Raw genomic sequence first — 23,524 nt, 5'->3', positions numbered from 1 at the left:
TGCTTCTCCAGCCGGAATGTTACCTCCTTAGCCTCTTAGGGGGTTGCTCTGTGGTGCTTCACATCGGCTCACCTCTGTCTGCTCAATTACCTGCACCTGTGCAGGGCTTGTCTCTCTCTCCTGCACCAAGTGATAGGTGCCGCCTCTGTATTCACCTCTTCCAATCACAGGTGTTAGATGGAAACTGTGTCTCAGTGATAGTGGACCCAGAAAGGTGCTCAGCTCGGTAGGGAAAATTCATGTGAAGATAGTTAAAGTTAAGCCAGCACTACACCTTCTTAATTAAAAGTCCAAATTTATTGAAGTTTCCATAAAATGAGAACAAAGTAAAGCGCAATAGCTATTTAAGGTACTAGCTTGTCTAACATGTTTCGGCCGTAGCCTTAATCATAGACCTAGTTAAAAAAAATGTGTGATTAAAACATATACCCTTAGCTTAATGCTTATTGGATAGAATTTGACCAATTGAACATCACTATGATTAACGCCCTCAAGTCATATTAACCCTTATATGGGCTACATTGTACAAACATTTGCTTGCTTTGTTTGAAACAATACAATTGAAGTCACAGTAATGCACTATGTCTAAATTTACAATATATATATATATATATATATATATATATATATATAATATTGTGTACATAATGCAGAAAAAAATGTTACAAAGTAAATGACAGTTAAACACATAGGTAAAGTATATTCATGTACATCTTTTGGAAGACTTTGTATTTAACCTTGCAGAATATGCTGTGTTGAAATCTTAGTATATATATATATATATATATATATATATATATATATATATATATATCTCACAGATTAACCTTATCCTAAACCATATCAGTTCCATAAACTCATATAACATATATATCCTATAAGACAATCAAGAGCCTATTGCTCAATTTAAAGGGGACCTACAGTGTCTATAAACCAAATACTGCTGATTGCTATGACATTTCTAAGGATATTGCCAATGTGTGGTTATATTTATACAAAAGAAAATGTGATATTCTGTGTTTACTCTGTTACAATTATGAATATAGTTTTGGATCTCAATTGCAGTGTTGCATAAAATGAGTTTGTTCCACCTGAGTATCTGTATTCAATGTAGATGAATACAGATTAACTATCAGTGAAAAGTTATTAAAGGTTAAAGTTAATCTGGGCACAATGTAACAACACAAAGGCTCTGGTGTTATAGTAAACAAAGTCTCAGTTAGTTCAGGCAAGGTGTTACCTTGTATCAGATAGTGTAGAGATGGAAACAATCCTATTCAGACTTGCTGACAGGCTGCTGACACACTGAATCAGAGTAGGCTGTACTGAAGCTGAATGAACAGAGAGTGATGTCACAAAAGGGGGTGTGGCTAAGTTCCGGTTTTACAATCCAATTTTCCTCTTTGTAATTGCTTTGGTTTTCTTCTGGTAAGTTGACTTGTACTCAGGAACCAACCACTAAGTGCCAGTGGAGTTGTGGCAAGAAGGGAGCGCAAGATTTTGTAATAGGAAGGTGTGCTGTGAAATATGTTGCGGTCCAATGTAGCTTCAGAAACTGCAGGGCCAATAAATGCTGCAGTGGTAGAGAGGAGTTTTAATCCTTAGTTCAGATGTCTGAGTGGCTTAGAGAAAGGAGATTATGTTAGGTTTGTATCCTAAGAAACAACTGCACATACACCTGCTAGGAAGCAGTTTCAATACTAAGCACTTGTTTACAGGAAACAGGATACTCTTAAAGACAAAGTGGGAAGGGCTATGAAATGACTGACAGGAGACCTGACATGACCCCCCACCTAAGCAAGCTGTCCCACAGCTTGAGGCCGGGGACGATCCGGATTTCGCCTATGGAATCGTGCCGCCAACTTAGGAGCGGAAAGATTAGAGGAGGGTTCCCAGGTGTCATCTTCCTCGGTGTAGTTCTTCCAGCGCACCAAATACTGGAGTTCGCCCCTGGAAATCCTAGAATTGACCAGACTTTCAACTTCATACTCCAGCAAATCGGAAGGAACTGAAGTAGATGAAGCATTTGGAGTAGATACTCTAGTTGGTTTTGCCGGTTTCAGTAGTGATACATGAAAGGTTGGATGAAGTTTTGATGATGGAGGCAATGTCAAAGTGACTGCATTCTGGTTAACGACCTTGGCAATAGGAAAGGGTCCTATAAACAGACTACCAAGTTTTTTACTGGGTACTTGCATTTTTAAATTCTTGGTGGATAACCAAACAAGATCTCCAACCTGATAGTTTGATGATGGTCTTCTACGCATATCATAGTATCGTTTTTGGGTCTCTTGTGCAGCAATTATGTTGTGTCGGATTTGTTTGAATATTTCAAGTAGTGAATTATGGAACTCATCGACCAATGGTGAAGGTGATGGAAGTGAATCAGTCAGTAGTATTTGAGGATGATATCCATAATTCGCAAAGAACGGAGATAATTTAGTTGAAGAATTGGTATTATTGTTATAAGCGAATTCTGCTAGATGAATGTGTTGGAGCCAATCTTGTTGATGTTGAGAACAATAGCAGCGAATGTACTGTTCAAGCCATTGATTAAGTTTCTCAGTTTGGCCATTGGTCTGAGGATGGAATGAAGTGGAATATCGATGGTCTATTTGGAGTTTGTCACACAATTTTCTCCAAAATTGAGAGGTGAATTGAGTTCCACGATCAGTGGTGATTCTACGTGGGATCCCGTGATATTTGACAACATGTTTCATGAATAAATCTGCAGTTTCTGTAGATGTAGGTAATTTGTGGAAGGGTATAAAGTGACCCATCTTCGTAAAGAGATCTATGACTACCAGAATGGTGTTCTGTTTGCCAGAAGGAGGTAAGTCGACAATAAAATCCATTCCAATATGTTCCCAAGGTTTGGTAGATGGAGCGATAGGCATTAAGAGTCCGTAAGGTTTCTGTCTTTCTGGTTTGGTAGTAACACATACATGACAGGTGTCTACATCTTCTGTAATGGACCTCCTCATAGCTGGCCACCAAAACTGTCTTGCTATGATTGCTATAGTTTTATTCACTCCGAGATGACCAGAGATGGGAGAATCATGGTACATTTTAAGTATAGGTTCAACTAATATGTCAGGTAGGTAAAGTTGTTCACCATGATAATATAATCCATTGATATGCTTTGTTACCAAAGAATGTGGAATCTCTTTGTCGTCGGTAAGTGCTTTGCGTAAAGATGTTATGAAATCCTGTTGTGTTGACAGATGGATAAAACGTTCTGCTGGAATGATAAAAGATGGATTTGTGCTTTGTGTTGGTTTGGTATCCTTTCTTGACAAAGCATCGGCTTTGCCATTCTTACTGGCTGGTCGATACATGATATGAAAATCAAAACGTGAAAAGTAAAGACTCCATCGAACCTGTCTTGCAGATAGTGATTTGTTTTTTTGAAGAAACTCTAAATTTATGTGGTCTGTGTATATGAGTATTGGAGTAGAAGTCCCCTCAAGCAGGTGTCTCCAGTGTTCCAAGGAGTTTCTTATTGCCAAAAGCTCCTTGTCTCCAATGGAGTAATTCATCTCAGCAGCAGTCATCACCTTAGAATAAAAAGAGACTGGATGAATGGGGGAATCTATCGTTTCTCTTTGCGAGAGTACTGCACCAACTGCAAAGACAGATGAATCCACTTCTAGGATATACTGCAGCTTTGGGTTTGGAAAACGTAATATAGGTGCAGATGTAAAACAATGTTTTAGGTATGAAAATGTTTCGGCAGCGCTAGGTGTCCAACGAAACGGAGTAGTCGAGCTGATAAGTTGTGTGAGAGGTCTTGCAATCTTGGAGTAGTTGTTTATAAATTTTCTGTAATAGTTTGCAAATCCCAAAAAACGTTGCAATTCTTTATTAGTAGCGGGTTCTTTCCATTCTAAGACTGTCTGGACTTTGTTGTCTTGCATTTGGATCCCAGTTGGACTGATATGGTATCCAAGAAATTACACCTCCTTAGTATGGAACAAACACTCATAATTGATGAGATCGAAGTCTTGTCAAAACCTTCCTGACATCTTTAACATGTTGCTCCATAGTGTCTGAATATATATAAGGATGTCATCAAGATAAATGACAATGCATACATCAAGTAGATCTCTGAATATTTCATTGATGAAATGCTGGAAAGTGGCTGGCGCATTACATAAACCAAACGGCATTACCAGATACTCGAATAAACCGTATCTGGTTCTAAATGCAGTCAGCCACTCATCCCCTTCTCGTATGCGGATTAAATTATATGCGCCATGTAGATCGAGCTTTGTGAATATTTTAGCATCTTGTAGGCGTTCTATGAGTTCCGGTATCAAAGGTAGAGGATACCTGCTTTTGATTGTTCTTTTATTGAGTTCTCGATAGTCTATGATAGGTCTTAAAGACGAGTCCTTGTTCCTTACGAAGAACATTCCCGCTCCCGCGGGTGAGGTAGACGGTCTGATAAATCCTTTCCTCAGATTTTCTTCAAGATATTCTTTAAAATGTGCCAACTCTGGCAGGCTGAGTGGGTATAGGTGTCCAAACGGTATGGATGACCCTGGTATTAACTCAATTGGACAATCGTACTTGCGATGAGGTGGTAAAGTTTCTGCCATCTTTTTGCTGAACACGTCCTGAAAATCAGTATATTGAGGGGGTAGTGTCGGAATAGGATCTGGAATTTGTATTAGTATATCCCTTGGGTAACAGGTTTGTTGACAATAAGTGGAGTTTAGTTCAACAGCTAGTTTATGCCAGGTTGGTGTAGCCGCAACCAATCTAAGCCTAGTACAATGGGAAACAAAGGTGAAGGCAATACATCGAAAACAATATACTCTGTGTGACCAATGTGAGTTGTAACTAATAATGGTATAGTACTGTGTGTTATAGGACCTGTGGATATTGTAGTACCATCAATAACTCTAATTACAACAGGAGTTTGCTTAAGCACTAGTGGAATTTTATTATTTACAGTGAAAGTCCTATCTATGTAGTTTCCTGTAGCTCCTGAATCTATGATGGCATCAATCCTCGTTCGGTTTTGGTCCCACTGTAAAAATAGAGATAGATGACAGTAAGTTGGTTTTAGATCTTTAGGCATAACAGAATGTATATAAGTAAATTTACTTCTCTTTGTACGGATAAGTAGTGGGCAATCCTTCACACTGTGATTAGGGTTAGCACAGTACATACATAATTGTTGTGCTCTCCGACGGCTCCTCTCTTCTGACGTCAGGGGTCCTCGAATAACCCCGATATCCATTGCTTCTGGATTACTGTTTGATATTGCTTGGGGATTAGGAGACTCTGAAAAGTGAATTTGAGGTAGCCGCGGCATGTACTCTGAGGATTGACGTTCTGCCTTCCTCTCTCTAAGACGCCTATCTATTTGCACAACTAACTTCATTAAATCTTCTAGCTTCTTGGGAGGTTCAATGCGAGCTAGCTCATCTTTTATTGGATCAGACAACCCAAGCCTGAATTGATTTTTCAGCGCTACTGAATTCCACTGTGAATCTGTGGCGTAATGTTTAAATTCAGTGAGGTATTCTTCTGCATTTTTCTTTCCTTGTTTTAATGCTCTCATTCTTGTTTCAGCTGTGTTCTGGATGTTGATATCCTGATACAGATCATCCATTGCTTCATAGAATTCATCAAGAGAGCTTAAAATAGGATCATCATTTTCATAGAATTGGTCGGCCCATGACCTGGGTTTTCCACGTAAAAAGGATATTATCGTTAATACCTTTATTTTATCAGTATTATATGTTTTATTTCTTAAATCAAAAAACAAATTGCAAGCATTTTTAAACTGTCTATAGAGCTTCCTGTCACCATGAAACATATCTGGTTGAGATACTAATGGTTCTGGGATAGTTTCAGTATGACCTGATTTTTGTTGTATTGAGTCCTTTATTATTTTATGCAAAGTTTGATTTTCTAGCTGAATTTCCCTTAACCCTTGATTAAGTTGATCCACACATTGAGAAAGTGAATAAACATACCGAGGCAGCTCTGCTGGATCCATTTCACTGTTTGGCTTAGTATTATGTGATATTCTGTGTTTACTCTGTTACAATTATGAATATAGTTTTGGATCTCAATTGCAGTGTTGCATAAAATGAGTTTGTTCCACCTGAGTATCTGTATTCAATGTGGATGAATACAAATTAACTATCAGTGAAAAGTTATTAAAGGTTAAAGTTAATCTGGGCACAATGTAACAACACAAAGGCTCTGGTGTTATAGTAAACAAAGTCTCAGTTAGTTCAGGCAAGGTGTTACCTTGTATCGGATAGTGTAGAGATGGAAACAATCCTATTCAGACTTGCTGACAGGCTGCTGACACACTGAATCAGAGTAGGCTGTACTGAAGCTGAATGAACAGAGAGTGATGTCACAAAAGGGGGTGTGGCTAAGTTCCGGTTTTACAATCCAATTTTCCTCTTTGTAATTGCTTTGGTTTTCTTCTGGTAAGTTGACTTGTACTCAGGAACCAACCACTAAGTGCCAGTGGAGTTGTGGCAAGAAGGGAGCGCAAGATTTTGTAATTGGAAGGTGTGCTGTGAAATATGTTGCGGTCCAATGTAGCTTCAGAAACTGCAGGGCCAATAAATGCTGCAGTAGTAGAGAGGAGTTTTAATCCTTAGTTCAGATGTCCGAGTGGCTTAGAGAAAGGAGATTATGTTAGGTTTGTATCCTAAGAAACAACTGCACATACACCTGCTAGGAAGCAGTTTCAATACTAAGCACTTGTTTACAGGAAACAGGATACTCTTAAAGACAAAGTGGGAAGGGCTATGAAATGACTGACAGGAGACCTGACAGAAAATAACTACCATAGACACGATATGTTGTTTTGTGTCCAATTGCAATATCTCAATAGCAGGTTAATTATTTAACCTATAGTATTTAGTTCTATTTGGAACTGTATAATAATGATGTAGGTGCTATTATTAGGTTCACATGTCTCATTCATACATGTAGCATATTGGTAGGATAACATGAAAAAGTCTTCTGTGTATAAGTGATACCTTAGTGAGATAATGATCTCAATCATAATTCATAGTCACCCTTAGTAACAAATGTGTCGTTAACTCAATTCAATGATAATCCTATTTATTTCTGGTATCTCTATGTGACTGGTTTGTATTGGGACGATTTATTCCCATAGGTTTATGATGTCATAAATGGAATTGAAGCCTTTTGGGACCCTAGTGTCCAGGGAGAAAATCCAGAAAGCCTCTCTCTTCAACAGTAGTTTGTTCAAATCCAGTGGCATCACTAGGGGGGTGCGGGCCGCACCTGGGTGACACCCTCCAGGGGGTGACACCACTAAAATAATTTTTTTTTATTGAAATTCAAAGAAATACAATGTAGAGATGCATATATTTTTTTTTATTAGAGGGGCCAGCATTTGTGAACATTAGTGGGATTGGAGAAGTTGTAGACACTTCATTTTTTTGCCCCTTGAGCCAGCGCTGCAATTTCCACAAATAGTTTTCCCGGCTGCTTTTGTTTGTTTGTACTTTGCTCCTCCTTAGCCCAATTTCACTATGAATGTTGTGGGCGTGCTGTGGGGCTTGCGAAGTTGCGCTGCGAGCCTAAACCTGCCTGCCTATTTGTGCTCACTGCTCAATGACGTGTGGAGCAGTGGAGTCACTCACTACTGTGATGTCTCTCTAAACGGGAACTGGGAAATTATGAGGGGGATGCCTGGCACCTGACCGTATGACTGTCTGACACTGTCTCTAAAGTGAAGGAGCTACTTATGATGCCCACCAGACCGGTACGGTTACGGTACACTAAGTGCACACTGAAGATGTAGGAGGGGAAGGCAGACACAGGTCTGGGGGTGGGCAGAGAGCAGAGGTGCTTGGCCATAAGAAGCGGTAGGCACGTGGCCCAGAGCTGTGCACTGACAGACTTGTAACAGAGTCAGAGAACAGAATTTTCATAGTTTGCACGCCTAAACCTTTTATTTAGTGATTTATTTTTAAAATGCTCCATTTATCTTTCAATTGATGCTCTGCTGAGCCAGGGAGCAGCTTTAGGCATGAGCTTTATAATTAATGCAGTGCAGTTTACATATTTTGTATGTGTGTGTGTGTCTGAGTTTTTGTGTGTGTGTGTGTGTGTGTCTGAGTGTTTCTGTGTGTGTGCCTGAGTCTTTTTGGAGTAGTAGAAAAGTAGATGGCACTGGTCTGCAAAGTGATTTTTCTCTAATGATGAAGAGAAAAACAGGGCTTGAGGTGTATATAGGGACCAAATAAATATGGGTGCAGTATACGCACTCCATATGTTGCGATAGTCCAGCTTCAAAAACGTATGCCTCCAAGTTAGGGTATGATGTTTTCATATAGTGCCTGCTGCTTGGCTGCGAATAGATGGAGACTCAAGTGACAAAAAATCCAATGTGCAGAGAAAAAACAAAGTAGTAACTTACTTCATATAACAGAGGATCCGACTTATTACAGCAAAGAAGAATGTCAGCAGTCTTCCAATTTTCATAAAAATATATATTTTTACTAGCTCAACGCATTTCAATGTTTAAACGTCTTTGTCAAGAGCAAGATTAAAAACAAGAATAAAAATGATAAAGACAAATGACTGAGTATGTCTGCTGCATCTTAAAAGCCGGTTTATATACAGGTGTACTGATTATCCAATTTCCTGTTCTAAGCAGGAAGTTGGATTTACAATGTGCCTTAAATTAAAACAATAATAATGTATTGGTGATGAACCAACTCTCAAATCAAAGCAATCTATAATAATAAAGTCGATTTTAAAATATAAATGTTGATAAATAAATTTGACGATTTTTTATGTTTAGTTCAACATCAATACGATTTTTAACCAATCAAATTTCAGATTTGTTGCGTTAACCAATCAAAAAAGCATGTATTATAAGTCCTCAAACAGGTAGTTCCCAGTATAAATTTCTAATTCAGGTCCGATATGTCATCACGTGATTTGTATATCCAATCATAGTTGAGCCCCGCTATGAAGAGCTAGTGACGTATCACAGTTGTCATGGTGATTCTCGGTTGGTCCGGATATGTAGTCACATGGTAGTGGTGTTCAATCCAAATGAGGCTGTATAGCAAAGGCCTGATCATCTGTGTTTACGAGTGGAATGATTCCTGATTGGTCCGTTCTTGTATGAGGGAGTGTCTTTAACATTAAAAGTCCATAAAAATATTTCAACTAAATAGATTTCTGTAAAAAAACAAAACAAAATGAACGGTACATGCTCTTCATTTTATGTGACAAGTATATATATTCGCTACTTGTGTTAATCCTAAACACAAAAAGTATATTTCACGGTATATCTCAATTAGGGAAGACATTGAAAATAAGATTGATTACATGCACATTAGTATTCTTAGGAACCTTTAGTTATATTTTATTTAATTTAGTATAAAACAATATTTTAAAGCTTAGATAGATATAATTCAAAGTAAAAACCGCTACAAAAAGTGTTATATCAAAAATATAAAATCTGATCTTTCCTATATGAAATTCATATGATGCTCCAGTTATAAATAGTCTTAGGAAATAATATGTGAGGGTAAATAATATCTTTCTCTTTATCGTTGTGTTAAATAAACTAGTGTAACTATGGACAGCTAGATATACATATGTATCTTTTAAGTGCAAAGAATAAATAAATTTATTTTCAGTATATTGTGAAATGTCCGTGTCAGAAAAATACTTAATATATTATGAATAATAGTGTAGTTAAACACTGGTAAGTGCATCTATATGTGAATATATTTTAAACTAAATGTATGTGTTATAATTTGGTGCTCAAGTATGAGGAAAAAAGGAGAAAAAATGAAATGAAATAGAAAATAAAAATAAAATAAAAATAAATAAAAAATAAAATAAAAATAAAAAAATAAAAAATAAATAAAAATAAAAAAAATAAAAAAAAATATTTATAATATTATAAATAAAGTTTTTTTGTGTGTGTTTTTGTGTGGGTGTTTCCGAGTGTTTGTGTGTGCATCTGAGTGTGTTTTTAAGTGTGTCTGAGTGTATGTGTGTGTGCCTGTGTTTATGTGTTTGTGTGTGTCTGCTTTCTGGGGGGGTGACACCATAACTTACCGCACCGGGTGACACCAACCCTAGTGACGCCACTGTTCAAATCGCCACCTCTTCTTGGCTTTTTGATTTTCTCTATTATTTTCCATTTGAAGGTATGATTTGAATAAGTATGTTTGTCTATAAAATGTTTTGCTAATTCAGACTTATCATTAGACCTCTTTATGTCTGAGAGGTGTTGCCGGATTCTCTCCCTGGCTTCTCTAGAGGTACATCCTACATATTGTTTATCAGAACATGTACACCAGGTCAGATAGATTACATATTTTGATCTGCAGTTGACGCAACCCTATATTGTGTAAACCTTAGAAGTAATGTTAGATTTAAACATTTCTCCTCTGTCAATAAAGCCACAGGGTATACATTGGCTGTAGCTGCATCTGTACATCCCGTTTGTGGTTAGCCAGGAACTTGTAGCATTATTACATGGTAAATCACTGGGTGATAGCATATTGCCCAAAGTGACACCCTTCCTATAGGAAAACCTACATCCTTTTCGGACTACCTCAATAAGTCCCTCATCAGCTGCTAGCATCGGTATATGTTTACTAATAATTTTACATATGTCATTGTAATTGGAGGAATATTGTGTGACAAAAGATACTTGCCCTCCTTTACAGCTGTGTCTCAATCTATTGGCTTTTTGTGTGTTTTTGAGTAATACTTTCCTATCTATCACGTCAAAATCCTTTCAATTTTTTCTAACAGTGGCTTTTATATCCTCTGTCATGGAGTCTGTTCTTTAAATCCTCGCTGTGCTTCTTATATTCCTGGTTACTTGAACAATTCCTTTTTAATCTAATCCATTGTCCCTTCACTATTGATTTCTGTACACTGGCAGGATGACTACTCTTACCGTGTAGTAAAGTATTACCTGAGATAGGCTTTCTGTAATGGTCTGAAACCCCCGTGTGAATTAATGGCTGGTACTTCTGTGTCAATGTCTCCCTTAAGATCCGTCATTTTAACTATGTCCTGAAAAATCTAAATGTATATCATCATTTTTTAGGTCAGTAGGCCTTGGGGTAGATACTTTATGACTCTCTATGTCTGTCTGGTCTTTAAAATGTTTTTTTAAGTGTCATGTTTCGTATCAACTTGTTTACGTCCACTAAAGTCTGAAACAAGTTCAATTTATTTGTGGGTACAAAACCCAAACCATAACCCAAGACCTTTAGTTCATATTTATTCAGTTGATAGTTAGTCAAATTAATTACATTGCTAATCATGCCTGTGTTATTAGTGTTTATTATTGGTATTTGGTCTGCTTTCAATTCTCCCTCAGAGAGTACTGTGAGTAATTTGGTCTCCCTCTTCTTAAGCCTCTTCCTGTTCTTCTTCCCTCCCCTCCTCTTCCTCCTATTACGGGGAGATTCATTGTGTGAAAAACCTGATCAAACTGGCTTCTCTCTTTATTTGTATCCACCATACTGTCAGTACTCAAGGGGTCTGTATGTGAAGGTAGCCCTACTTCACCTGAGTGTTCTACAAATGTTACTGTTTTTGGATCTTTATTGCTTTTTAGTATTGATTTCGGTTTATTCACTGGCTGTTTGTTACGAGGATCACTATCAGAGTAATCATTGTCTGAATGACTGGTACCTCCTGTATCAGACCCCCCCAGATTAGAATCTGAGTTGTTGCTAGTAGTTTGATCACCTTTCCCTAAAAACCTTCTTCTACTCCTACCTCTTGTTCTATTTCTAGAAGATCTTTGCCAGAGATAAACCCTGTTTTGTACCCTTTTAACCAGGTAGCGTAGTGATACGGGCAGGGTTCAGTAACAATATATCAGACAGTAATGCAGGGGTTAACCAGGTAGCGTAGTGAGACAGGCAGGGTTCAGCAACAATATATCAAGGTCCAGCAAACAATCTATCACTCCCAGGAGTACACAAAGTAGCACCTATACTTGGGCAGTGACAGATCGCTTGCTGCCCGTTTAAATAAGCAGAGGATTGGCGCCACAGGACCGGCCGGCATCAGGATCGTGCGGCGATGATTCTCAGCGCTGCACGCATCCAGAGCCGACACAGCCCTAGGCAACGAGCAAGAGGGAGACGCTGCGCCCCCAGCAACGGCGCGGCGTGACAATATATATATATATATATATATATATATATATACAAAATAGAATATTGCCGCACATCCCCTTCTATATTTTCAAAACATTTGTATTTGTTTTTATAAATATATATATATATACATACATACATATATATATATATATATATATATTCATGTAAAAGATCAGTGACTTGTAAAATATACAGATTAATATTTAATTCATATATATCTTCTGATATAAAAAAATGTCTTGTCATCTATAATGATACAGCATTTGTAAATGACCGGAAATGGGTGACACAAAACCCCCCTTACTTATTAAGATACACTACATAGAGAGTATGTTTACTCAGACCTCCTGTTGTTGAGATGTTCACTAACCAGAACTACAAAGAGAACATTTGTTCCCCAACTAGAAGGTATAAACTTAAAAGTAGCTTGGTTAAAATCTAGTTTAAATTGACAAGGTAAACGTGTTACCTAGAGATTCCCCTGTGGGACAGCAGACACAGGTCTGGACTCATGTTTGAAGCTAGATGAATCTCAGGGGATGTAGTTATTAGCACAGGCATAAACAAATGATTAATCACTGGGCCTTCTCGAACATTCTCAATACACAGATACCCAGACTTGATGGCATGGGGAAGGTTGAAAGCAACACAATTGAGATTTTAAAATACAACTTGTGTCTGATTTTCAAATAAGTGCAGGTACGTATGGAATATGGAAATGACTGGAAAATGTGGCGATATAACAGCAGAATATTAAATATTATTAAACTTGCTAAATATTAATTATTAACATGGTACTAGAAATTAAAATCCTTTTAAGTCCCCTCATAGAAATATGACTTTAGAGTACATCTCTTGAAACATTATCACTAGGAAATATATTATATATATTTTTATATATAGGATTTAATATTGTGCCCAGGTCTTATATTTAATGTATAGAATACATACTAAATCAATATACTCATGTTTAGTCTTAAAATATACATGCTCAGTTAAGCCAAATAGTCACTTATATATTGATCAAATAGTTTATTAAGGCTAGGAAAAATGAGTGTATTGAATAGACATTTTATAAAAATATATACATCCCTGTAATTGAGAAACAGAATATTTTAAAAATGAAATGTCTCATTCCCATACATTTTGCCCCGGTGTTCAGTGCGAGAATTACAGCCAGAGATATTCAACCATGGGGGTTGAATTACAAAGTGGTATTTCCCAGTAGCCAACGAGAAGCTAAGGGCATACCCAGAGAATTTCCATTGGGTGATTTAGAAATGAAGGTGGAATTTGTCAGACAAAAAGACTATGCAAAGAAGGGACACAAAAAACACGTTTGGTTTGGGGCCTGACTTGGAATAACTCTCTGTTGGAAAGAGAGTAATACCTCTGTGTTTGTGATACCCTGTTTGCAAAAATACCTTCACGTATGACTTTGGAAAATCTCTGGTTGGAAAAGCTGAAAATCTCAAATATTGGTTGCTGGTAAAGTATAAGCGATTGTTAAATATATTTAATATTTTGATTCAAAGGTAGTCTCTATACCAGTAGTTTAATTGAAGCTGTATTTAAAGGTGTAATTTATAGTTATAATTTACATTTTAGAGACCTGTGTAGTCCATAAATAATTATATTAGTGCTAAGTGCATTTATTATTTAGAGTAAAGGATTTAGTATTTTAACGTTCAGAGGTTAAACCGAAGGTATTGTGGTATATTATAACAATTGCATTTATTATTGTGGTTAAATCTCTGGTTGTTGTTAATTAAGCATTGTAAATTAGTAATCCATATTTTGGCATTGGACTAGTGTTGTTGGCAATTACAAATTGTTCTTGTAAAATTCATGTGGGATATTTGTTAAGTGATTCATTTTGAGTTAAGGTTAATTTATAGAAATATTGTGTCCATACCATGGATAATAGACAATATCTATTCAATAGTGATTAATCTAAATATCTCTATAGCCTGCATTATATTTTAATATTGTGTTGAGAAATTGATATATATATATATATATATATATATATATATATATGGTCATAGGGTCTATTCAGTTACTACATAAATATAGTCAATGTGTAAATAAAGATTAACTGGTCAGAACTTAGAAATTAATTTAATTTGAGATTAAATATTAATTTTTATAATAATTTTATCGTCATAATTTCTAGGTATCTCAATAGCATTTTAGAATACACTACAGATATTTAACATCTTACTGGAGTGTATTGACACAATTCTGCTATAATAATTGGAGATATTGCTGACAATAATTTTATGATTGATTTTAATTGTTAATATTCATAATTACAATACGTAACACATCGGTGGCAACTGCTGCTGATAAATACACCAACATTACTGGAGGCATGGCTGTAGACCATTACATCTTTATCACATTGATATAATATATTTTGTAATAAAGTAGAAAATATTCTAAGAAAAATTGTGATATTTTAAAATTAAAAATGATATAAAAAAAATGTTTGTTAAAATTGTATCAGCGTTTTAAATTAACTAAATACTAAGCTAAAATCATAACGTCTATTACTAGAAGTGAATCAAATGAATCTGCACACAGTATTGAAATATTTTTTCCACGGTTGCCCCTTACTAAACAGACTCCCTTAAAATGGACGCTATCGGCCACATCCAAAATAGATTTAATATTTCAGTTGAATTAAACAAGTATATTGATATGCTTACCACTAAGGCCAAAAATATTGCTTTTGATAACAGAATGTGGAACGAAAAAAGTGATTTTTTTTTCAAGAAATATTAAAATTAATCAATGCAAACTGGATGAGAAAATAATCAAATCTTGGCCGTTGATAATATGCATTAATGACAAACTTTCCACTCACCTTATAGAAAAGGAATGGCAATTACAGCACCTAATTCGCTGATCACGCAAATGCAAAGAAAATTTATAAATAGCCCAAAATTACATTATTACACTTAAACAAGACATGGCCACCTTAGATAAACATAAATAAAAATGAATCGCTAAAATAAAAATATTAAATGAGCAACTCAGCAATAATAAGTTCCCCTCCATTAGTGATGAAAATAATGGAAATAATACAGAAATTATTAAATCCTTAAAATAATTTGTGAGAAGTGAGATACAAAGCATAAGGGAAGAAATTAAACAGACCCCAAATGTCTCAGAAATATACTTCCCAAATAGGCAGTCACCTAATGTTTTAGATGCAGGGCATTCCTACACTTCAGAGGGAGAGGCCAGTTATTATAGTGATTCAGAGAGCTACCCAGATAATGATAATACACATAAGGGATCTCCCCATAGTAGAAATAGGACAGATAGGGAGCACTCCAGCCCATATAATAAGGCCCCAAGTGGAACCCAAAATGTACCACATAAGGTACATGACACCCCTAAGATAATTACATTCTTAAACAGTGCAGAACCTGTATTCTCCAAAAAGGGGACTATTTCTATAATCAACCACTTCGATCTTATGCCATATTTAATTAAATGTATTATAATCAGCATTTTTTTTTTTTTTTTTTTATTTCTATAATGCAAAGGAAACCATTATTTTATCTTATGATCTTCTTTCTGTGTGGTGAGGTTGAGATAAGGTGAGGTTAGATTGTTTAATTTCTATGCTGATTAGATTACTGGTGGTATGTGTTGGTTTAAAGTTGGTGACAGTACCTACATGATGAACTTTTCACACATACAAAGTGGACTAAGCATACTGGTGGAATTAAAGGGACTGTCTAGTCAAAATTAAACTTTCATGACTCAGATAGGGCATGCAATTTTAAACAACTTTCCAATTTACTTTTATCATCAAATTCACTTTGTTCTCCTGGTATTCTCAGTTGAAAGCTAACACCTAGATTACGAATTTTGCATTAGAGGCTATGCGGTGCTAACGAGCAGTTTATGCTCACCGCTCACTAACATGCAGTGCTGGTATTATGGGTTTTTACAAACCCATCGTTAAAAGACTAGAAGTGAGCGTTGAGCAAAATTTTGCTCATTACCGCACTCTAATACCAGCGCTGCTTAAGTCAGCGGTGAGCTGGTGTAACGTGCTCGTGCACAATTTCCCCATAGGAATCAATGGGGAGAGCCAGCTGAGAAAAAGTCTAACACCTGCCAAAAAGCAGCGTAAAACTCAGTAACGCAGCCCCATTGATTCCTATGGGAAATAACAGTTATGTCTACACCTAACACCCTAACATGAACCCAGAGTCTAAACACCCCTAATCTTACACTTATTAACCCTAATCTGCCGCCCCCGACATGGCAGACACCTGCATTATATTTATTAACGACTAATCTGCCGCTCTGGACACCGCCGCCACCTACATTATAGTTATGAACCCCTAATCTGCTGCCACCAACATCGCCAACACCTACATTATTTTTATTAACCCCTAATCTGCCGCCCCCAATGTCGTCGCAACCTACATACACTTTTTAACCCCTAATCTGAAGCCCCCAACGTCGCCGCCACTATAATAAACATATTATCCCCTAAACCTGTCCCTTTAAATTAAATTAGCTAAAGTACAAAAAAAAAAAACTAAATTACAGAAAACAATAAACAAATTACAGATATTTAAACTAATTACACCTAATCTAATAGCCCTATTAAAATAAAAAAGCCCCCCAAGATTAAAAAAAACCCTAGCCTAAACTAAACTACCAATAGCCCTCAAAAGGGCTTTTTGCGGGGCATTGCCCCAAAGTAATCAGCTCTTTTACCTGTAAAAAAAAAATACAAACAACCCCCCCAACAGTAAAACCCACCACCCACACAACCAACTCCCCAAATAAAATACTATCTAAAAAAACCTAAGCTCCCCATTGCCCTAAAAAGGGCATTTGGATGGGCATTGCCCTTAAAATGGCAGTTAGCTCTATTGCAGCCCAAAGTCCCTAACCGAAAAATGAAACCCACCCAATACACCCTTAGAAAACCTAACACTATCCCCCTGAAGATCGACTTACCGGGAGAAGTCTTCATCCAAGCCGGGCCAAAGTCCTCAACGAAGCCGGGAGAAGTCTTCATCCAAGCCGGGCAAAGTGGTCTTCCAGACAGGCAGAAGTCTTCATCCAGACGGCATCTTCTATCTTCATCCATCCAGCGCCAATCGGAATCTAAGGGACGCCATCTTGGATGACGTCACTTAAAGGTACCTTCATTCATCGTTAGTCCATCGGCAGAAGAGGATGCTCCGCGTCGGATGTCTTGAAGATTGACCCGCTCCACGCCGGATGGATGAAGATAGAAGATGCCGCCTGGATGAAGACTTCTGCCTGTCAAGAGGCATGTATAAGCAGCTACAAATCGGCAGCTAGCTTACAGTAATGCATTGCTGCTCTTAAGCATACCTATGTATGCTTTTCTACAAGACATACTAACAGAACAAAGCAAATCTGATAATAGAAGTAAACTGGAAAGTTGTTTAAAAAACATTATTTACCAGGAAAAACACCTAAAGAACCTTCCTGACAAAAGCTGCCTCCACTAGGGCAAACGCATCAAAAAGATAAAATTAGGTAAAAGTATGCAAAGAAGACCAAGTTCTACTAAAGCCCAAGTAGAAACAGAACAAGTTGAATGAGCTGTAATTTTTAAGGGAGGCAAACGCATCAAAATAATAAAATTAGGTAAAAGTATGCAAAGAAGGCAAAGTTCTACTGAAGCCCAAGAAGTAGAAACAAAACAAGTTGAATGAGCTGTAATTATTAAAGGATTACTTTCTGTTATACTTTTTAAGCTAAACAACTAACATATTAAAGTTAATAAACATTAATTAAAACCTACTGACCTATATTTTCTCCAAAATGAAGTTTCATAACGTTCTAAAAGTTATATCTTTTATTCGCTGATGATGACACATTATCCTGCCCACTATTTTCAGCACTGAGTGTTCAAAATACTTAAACCAATAACTTTGTGTTTAAAGCACCATTTTGAAACCTAGGTATTGTAAACGGATTGGTACAGAGCAAAGGATACCCACGGAGTGGGTTTGGAAAACAATTAAATTTGCAGACAAGATTTCTGATATACGGTAGAGATATGTTAATGAAATGCTATTGATAAAAAGCGTATTTGGGGTAGTTAGTTAGTAACAGGCATAGAAAATATTTACTTACAGTGGCCCTTTAAGGGAGGCGAATGCTCCGCCTCCAGGCAAGCTTTGTGAATCAAACTAAATAAAATTTAAACGCCCTAACAACATCCAGATTGTGCAATAGTCTTTCTTTTGAGGATTTTGGATTAGGGCATACTGAGGGTACAACAATTTCCTGATTAATATTCTCTGAAGACACTACCTTAGGCAGCAAACTAGACACAGTACACAAAACTGCTTTGCCTTGATTAGAAACCAAATATGGAGTCTCACAAGAAACTCTCCTATCAGAGAAAATAGCTAACAAAAACAAAACTTTCCAGCATTACAACTGAATATCCAAGGTATGCATAGGTGGAGACTGTAAAACTCTAAGAACTAAATTTAAACTCCAAGGAGGAGAGATGGGTTTAATAACAGGTCTGATCCTCACTAAGGACTCAATAAACACAAGAATTTGAGAGACAAGCAAGTTTTCTATGTAAGAAAACAGAGAGCAGAAATGTGACCCTTGGGGGTACCGGCTGATAAGCACTTGTCTAGGCCATCCTAAAGGAACTGTAAAATACAACAGAATGCCAAGAATATCATCAATCTTAACACCAAGAAAGATACACCTTCTATACTTTGTGTTAAGTCTTTGTGACAGACTTACAAGCTTGAATTAAGGTTTCTGTCACAGAGTCAAAAAACCCTCTTTGAGAAAGAATTAGGCATTCAAAATCCAAGCGGTTAAAGTGACTGCGGATTTCGCTAAAAGAACAGTCCTTGAGATAGTATATCTGGACATTAAGGAAGATGCCACAATGACATCTGGACTAGAACCGCATATCATGTCCTGCACGGCCACACAGGGGCTATCAATATTGCCAAGATCTTTTCCTGTTTAACCCGAGTAATCGCTCTTGGTAAAAGTACAATTGGTGGAAATAGATAAACTAGGTAGTAAGACCAAGGGACTGTGAGAACATCTATCAAATCCATCTGCAGATCTCTCAACCTTGATCCGCATCAGGGAAGTTTGTGTTCAGTTGAGATGCCATTCATTTTATCTCTGGAAGGCCACAGCGATACACTGACTGATCGAAAATCTTCTGGCTGATAGACCATTCTCCAGAGTGTAAGGTCTGACAACTTTGATAACCCTCTTCTCAGTTGTTGACCCCGGGAATGTGGATGGTTGAAATGGTACACTGGTACACCTCTGCCCTTAACTGAGACAGGTTGAAGTGATCCCCATTCAACTGCCTAAGCATGCATAGTTGTAGCAGACGCAAATGAAACCGTACAAAAGGAATGGCATCTGATGCTGCCACCATCAGACCCACTACCTCCATGCACTGAGCAACAGTAGGACGAGAGAGAGAGAGAGAGAGAGAAACTGCAGATTCCGCCAGGCCGATTGCAGCTTGATCTTGCGTTGATCTGTCAAAACCAGCCTCATGGAGAATGAGTGAAAGACACCCTTGTGTGAGGGGTAAGCGAACTCTTGGTAAGCAAACTCTTGGCCACATGGTAAAGATGGAGCTTGAACCAAAATAGCTTCCATGTATAGAGCTACCACTATACCCTGTGACCAGGATAACTGAAAGGAGAGCTGTAGAAAGACCAAAGGAAAGAGCTAAAAATTGATAATGTCTGACCAAGAAGGCAAAGTGAAGAAACTGATGATGTTCTTTGCGAATGGGTACGTGAAGATAAGCATCCTTCAAGTTGATGGTTGTCTTAAACTGACCTTGAAGGACTAACAGAAGAATGGATCTGATGGTTTCCATCTTGCAGGAAGGGACCATCAAAAACTTTTACGTTTTAAGATACAAAACGGGTCTGAAAGTTCTATGGCACAACGAACAGGTTGGAATAGAAACCTCTCCCTTGTTCTGTCATTGGGACTGGAACAATCACTCCGATGTCCTCCAGATCCTACACACACACTGAAAGAAAGCTGCTCTTTTTTCTGGTCTCTAAGACATAAGACAGAAGGAACCTCTCTCTCGGAGTCCGAGAAAGAAAACCTATTCTCTATCCCTGGGAAATAATATCCATTAGCCAGGGAACCTAAACAGATTGAGACCAGGCCTTCTGAAAACTGTTTAATCTTCCCCCCTACTAGCAATGGGTCTGGATCGGTAGCCGCACCTTCATGTGGATTTTGCATTGGAAGGAGATTTCTTGTTTTTCTTAAACATGTTCCAGACTGGATTGGGTTTCCAGATTGACTTGGAGGAGTCTGTCTTCTGAGAGATGTAAAATTTCTGATTCCTGGATTGGAAAAAGGATCAAAACCATTTACCAGAATTTTACTTGGCTGTAGAATTTTTTGACCTGGGCAAAAATGCTCCCTTGCCTCCTGTTACAGTGGAAATAATAGATTCCAAACCAGAACCAAACAAAATTTTCCCTTTAAAAGCTAGTATCAAAAGTCTGTATATCAAAACCATGTAAGCAGACCACAACTTTATTCAAAGGGCCCGTATGGCGAGAATGGCTAAAGTCGCATTTTTTGCATTAATGCGAATGATCTGAATGATTGCATCACAAATAACCACAAACAATGAATGAGATCTTGAATATCCTCTAAAAGGTGACTCTTCTGAGACCAACTCAAATAAAGAGTCACACCATAGAGATGCTGCTCCTGCAACACAAGCAATGCCAACCGCTTGTTCAAACAGCAAACTCCCTTGAGGAAAGCCTTCTGAAAGAAACCCTCAAGCTTCCTGTCCATAGGTTCTCTAAAGGAAGTGCTGTCCTCAAGAAGAATTATAGTTTGTCTGGCTAGGGTAGATATAGCACCATAGACAACAAAAGTTATCCCCTTTGCAGCGCTCATTGCTACTGTTAACAAGAATTTGTTACTGGCTCGTATCATATTCAGCTAGAATTGTATCACAACAGTAAATCTCCATACAAAGATAGGTAATTCACGTGAGAAAACAGCAAGTATAGAGAGTGACTCACACTAAGATGATCCTCTCATCTAAGACCATCCGTTCCGTGTAACCTTGTCTCCCAGAGAAGCAGCTGCAATCTTGTTCGGAGAAAAAAAGTGCCTTACACAAAAAGATCCTGGTGCATACAGCTCACCAGCTCCTCCTCAAACTTAACTTTGTCCCCTGCTAACCGCCAACGGAATCCCTGTATTCCATGTCAGATGCACCCAATCAAAAAGAAGAAAAAGCGAGGCAGGGGACAGGTAAAAATTAAAACATCATAATTTTATTAGAAAAAGAAGTAAAAAGATTCCTTATAATGTATCACAAAGACCGGTCTATGAGGAAGGCAATAGCTGAAACGCATAAAACCGCTGCTACACCAGCTTCTTACATATGCTTTATGTGATACATTACAAGGTATCTTTTTACCCCTTTTTCTAATAAAATTATATTTTAATTTTTACCTGTCCCCTGCCTCGCTTTTTCTTCTTTTTGATTAGATATAGCACCGTCCACCTTTGGAATGGTTTCCCAAAGTTCCAAATTGGAATTTGGATTAGGAAACAGCCTGAGGAGACTGAGTAATCTGAACCCTGAGCTTGTCCCATTCCTTTGAAATAATTTCTGTGACCAAAGCATGGACAGGAAATACTTCAGCTGACATATATAGGCTTGAAAATTATATCTAATTTCCTTAAGCGTCTATATTCAACCGGCTTTGGATCATGCACCCCCAATGTCTACAAAACGTTCTTAAGTAAGGAATGTAGGTGATCTAGTTTAAATAGAAAAGTAGCATCATACAATTATGTATCTAAATTTGAGGATAACTCCTCCAAATATAGTTCACCCTCTGAAATATTTGAAGTATAATCAGAATTTGATATCCTAGCTGGCTTGGTAACCGCAGGCGCCGCAGACACAGCAGGTATATCACCTAGTAGAGGAACCTGAGAAAGCTTGCACTTTCTTGTATGTGGCATAACCGCCATAACCTAAAAAATGGTAGACTTTAACTGACTCTTAAAACCTGGGGGAAAATCAATATTACCATCTTGTGTAATATAAATAGATGGCAGATAAGCTGTGTGTACAGTATTAGAAGTAGGTAACTGGGTTTGTAAAACCAAATGGAAACAGGCACTGGATAATTGAGCAGGAAAACAGATAGTAACCAATTTGCAAAGTAAACAAGCTCCATTAAAACTTTAAATAGTGTGTATGAAATGAAACACAAATAAGAAAGTCTAAGAGAACAGTTTAATAGACAGACACAAGCATAAATCATAAATACAAAAAATCATAGCATTTTGAATGTTCCTTGTACATCCTGTAGTTGCTGAGTGTACTTAGCAGATGACAATATAGCTGTAAATGAAAAATGTCAATACATTCATATTAACAAATCCAGTAACACCATTAACATAATAAAAATCTTATAGTTCTTTCACGTGCTAAGCAGGGGTCAAGGGGTATGTGTGGTTACGGAGTTCCTGCACTATTTTTGCAGGAGGAACTGAGTTCCCCCTGGACAGAGTACAGAATCTATGAGTAAGGCAACATGCTGAAATGCGTAAGATCAATTTCTTAATGCACCTTTCTACCTGTGAGGCATGTACAGCTATATGCTGCATTTGAAATAAATGCATAAATAAAATTGGAACTTTTATACTTTGAGCACCATGCTTCTCTTTTTTTCAAACAGAATATAGTTCTTGCTATTAAAGGTTAGTGAAACATCTTGAAGTAGGATAAGCCCAGTTAATTTATTTTATACACCAATAGTATGTGCAGTCCGTTAATCTATGTTGGTGTCTGTATGTCTATAGATTTATGGTCAGCAGGCCAGGTTCTCTGCAGAATACTGACATGTGCAAGATATTTGCTGCAGATTAAACCTTAACAGTTTCATCCCAAAGTACAAGAAGACATGTTTTGCTTTCAATGTTACTGTGCTCTCATGCCTCCTGCTTCCTCTGCCAGTGTTACCTGCTTCACATTTACTTGGTGTATGTGTTTATGGTAACAGAAAATGACACTCAAACACCTTGTGACCATAATTTTACTTAAAATTGCAATATCATTGTTTTTTACTGCAGAGTGAGTGTACACACAAACCTTTTCGATTTCACAATATCAGTTATTTACATTACAGAGCCTTACACATCCTGAGAGCCAGGAAGTAACATCTCCTAAAATTTTACTAAGGCTCTTAGCTTTTTGGATTATTCAACATCATCTATATACAAATCCCCCTTCATATGTTCTAAAAAGTGTGTGTCTGGCATCT

The sequence above is a fragment of the Bombina bombina genome, chromosome 5 (assembly GCF_027579735.1).
Source record: "Bombina bombina isolate aBomBom1 chromosome 5, aBomBom1.pri, whole genome shotgun sequence".
Lineage (NCBI taxonomy): Eukaryota > Metazoa > Chordata > Amphibia > Anura > Bombinatoridae > Bombina > Bombina bombina.
The sequence above is the reverse complement of the archived record's forward strand: the minus strand, read 5'-3'. Positions refer to the sequence as shown.